Source organism: Cebus imitator, unplaced genomic scaffold (genome assembly GCF_001604975.1).
Source record: "Cebus imitator isolate Cc_AM_T3 unplaced genomic scaffold, Cebus_imitator-1.0 Scaffold207, whole genome shotgun sequence".
NCBI lineage: Eukaryota > Metazoa > Chordata > Mammalia > Primates > Cebidae > Cebus > Cebus imitator.
In genome coordinates this window covers 1,709,584-1,713,046 of record NW_016107522.1, presented here as the reverse complement: position 1 = coordinate 1,713,046, position 3,463 = coordinate 1,709,584, and positions in this window count along the sequence as shown.

Below are 3,463 nucleotides of genomic sequence, written 5' to 3'. Positions count from 1 at the left end.
AAAAAAAAAAAAAAAAAAAAAAAAAAACTAACTTCTCCATAGCAAAGATTACCTTCAGGGGTAAGGATTTACCAGAATTAATCTCAGGTAGGGAAGGGATTTGCTTTCACTCCAGCCCCACATTTCAGTAATAAGGTCAGGGCTTCAAGTAAAAAGAGAAAAGTGGAGATGAATGAGGAGATTGTAGAACACCATGCCTAACCCACACCTTACTACTACATCAAGAAGGCTCCAAAACAATATGATAGTAGTCAATTAAAATGAAAAGACTGGGTTCAAGCTATTCTCATGCCTCAGCATGAGGTTGGGATAAGGGGGATTAAATCAGAATAAAGATTGGGATAAATGTCTGGCAAATACTTGCCCCTGGAGGGGCAACCTTTGCTATGGAGAAGTTTCTGAGCTTAATCCACAATGTGTGCTTATTTCACGCCCTCTACCACAGTCTTGGGGGAAATCTTTCTAGATCTTCACCACAAGAATCAGGGGCATTCCCTAGAATAGTTCTTCACCACAAGAATCAGGGGCATTCCCTAGAAGTGAAGTTCGTAAAATTCTAAGCTACCCTAAGATTGTGGCCCTTAGGCATTTCTCAGTCTCAGAGGGGCTGAGGTTGCAGTGAGCCGAGATCACGCCACTGCACTCCAGCCTGTCTCATTCAATCAACCAATCAATCAAAATGAAAAGACTTACAAGACATGCAGTCTCTGAAAAGGAGAACATCAAGAAGGCCCAAGTCAAGTGAAGACAAAAATAAGAAGGTAAAAGGAATTTGAAGCTCCTGGTTCATAGAGACACAGCAAACACTGAGCACAGCCCAACTGCTAAAGAGACTGTACAGACCAACTACTGAGCCACTCACCTTTACTGAGTAAAGGCTTATTACTCAGTTCTTACCGCAGAATTCGAAATGGTTGGATTTTAACAAAAAATTGGTAGGCATGCCAAAAGCCAAGAGAAAACATAGCTTTGAGAGACAAAACAACATTAGACTCAAACTTAGATATGACAGACATCATGTAGGAATTATTAGACATGGAATTTAAAAGAAAATTTGTTAAGGCCTCTATGTGAAAAAGTAGATAACATACAAAACAGAATAATAAAAGCAAAAATAGTAATTATAATAAAAATAAAATATAACAAACAATTCAGGAAATGTAGGACAATATCAAAAGGAGTAACATATGAAGAATTAGTTCATGAGAAAAAGAAGAATGAAAGAACAGAACAAAATAATATGTCTGAAGTCATAATGGTTGAGAACCATCCAAAATCATAAACACCAAATCATAGGTCCAAGAAGATGAGAGAACACCAAGCTGGATAAATACAGCCTTCCCATGAAACACATGTAGACATACCATATCAGAACTACAGAAACCCAAGACAAAGAGAGAAGTCCAATGGAGAAAGGTACACATCGAGGAATGAAGTCAGAATGAATTACAGTGGGTGTCTCGTTAGAAACCATCACAAGCGAGAAGAGAGTGGAATGAAGTATATAAAGTATAGAAAGAAAAAAATCAATCTAGAATTTTATATTGGGCATTGTTTCAAATGTGAAAGATAAATAAAGATGTTCTCAGACAAGCAAAAACGGAGGGAATTCATCACTAGCAAACCAGTTCTACGAGAAGTATTGAAACAAATTATTCAGACAGAAGATAGCCATATATGTAAGACACTTGGTTCTAATAAAGAATGGAAGTGCATCAGAGCATAAATAAATGAATCTAAAATATTTTATTTTCTATTTTTCTTTTAGATGGGATCTCACTCTGTCACACAGGCTGGAGTATAGTGGTGCTATCATGACTCACTGCAGCTTTGACTTCCTGACCTCAAGCAATCCTCCTGCTTCAGCCTCCTGAGTATCTGGAAACACAGGCATGGATCACCACCATGCTCAGCTCATCTTTTTTATTTTATGTAGAAATGGGGTCTCATTACGTTTTCCAGGTTAGTCTCAAACTTCTTGGCTCCAGCAATGTTCTCACCTCCCAAAGTGCTGAGATTACAAATGTGAGCCACCATGCCTAGCCTCTAATTCTTAGAGACCTCTAATTGATCTGACAGGTAACTGTCTAGATCAATAATAGTAACAATATAATGTGTAATTATAGCATATGGGCAAGTGAAATGAATGACAGCAATATCTCAAAGAGTGAGAGGGAGGAATTAGTAATGCTCCTTTACAAGGTGTCTGGATTACATATGAAGTGGGTGAGTATTATTTGAAAGATGCAGAAAAAGCAATTGGCAAAACTCAGCATCCTTGCATGACAAAAACTGTAAACAAATTAGATATAGAAAAAATGTTCCTCAACACAATAAGGGCCATCTATGATAAGCTTACAGCTAACATCATACTTGATGGTAAAAATTGACAACTTTTCCTCTAAGCTTGGAAACAAGACAAGGGTACTCACTTTCACCTCTTTTACTTAACATAGTACTGAAAGTCTCAGCCAGAGCAATTAGGTAAGAAAAAGAAGTAAAAGTCAACCAAATAGGAAAGAAAAAAGTAAAATTGTCTCTATTTGCTGACGACATATTATATGTAGCAAAATCCTAAATACTTCATCAAAAAACTGCTAGAGCTGACAAACCTTTTAGTGAGATTGCAGAAAACAAAATCAACATACAAAAATCAGTACTTTTTCTATACACTAACAACAAACTATCTGAAAAAGATATTTTAAAAAAGAATCCTACTTATTGTAAGTAGGATTGTAGCATTAAAAAAACAAATAAAATGTTTAGGTATAAATTTAACCAAGGAGGAGATGTAAGATGCATATACTGAAAACTGTAAGGCATTGATGAAATAAATTGAAGATGGCACAAATAATAAAACGATACGCCATGCTCATGGATTGGAAGAATTGATACTGTCAAAATTACCATACTACCCAAAGCTATCTACAGATTCAATACAATCCCTTTCAAAATTCCAATGACATTTTTTTCCAGAAATAGAAGAAACAGTCCTAAAATTTACATGGAGCCACAGCAGACCTCAGATAGCCAAAGGAATCTTAAACAAAAAGAACAAAACTATAGGGATAGCATTATTTGTCTTCAAAATATATTATAAAGCTATACTAATCAAAACAGCATTGTACTGTCATAAAACCAGAGACATCAACCAATAAAACAAGAAAGACCAGAAACAAACCCAGGCATTTACAGTCAACTGAATTTGGACAAAGCTGCTCCAAACTGTCTAATAAATGAAAACTGAATATTCACATGCAGAAGAATGAAATCAGATCATTATCTCTACAAAAATAAACTCAAACTGGACTAAAGACTTATATGTAAAACCTGAAACTGTAAAACTACTAGTAGCAAATGGGGAAAGCATCAGTATGAGTAATGATTTTTTTTGGATATCAACCTTAAAAACACAGGCAACAGAAGCAAACATAGACAAATGGTATTGCATCAAACTAAAAAG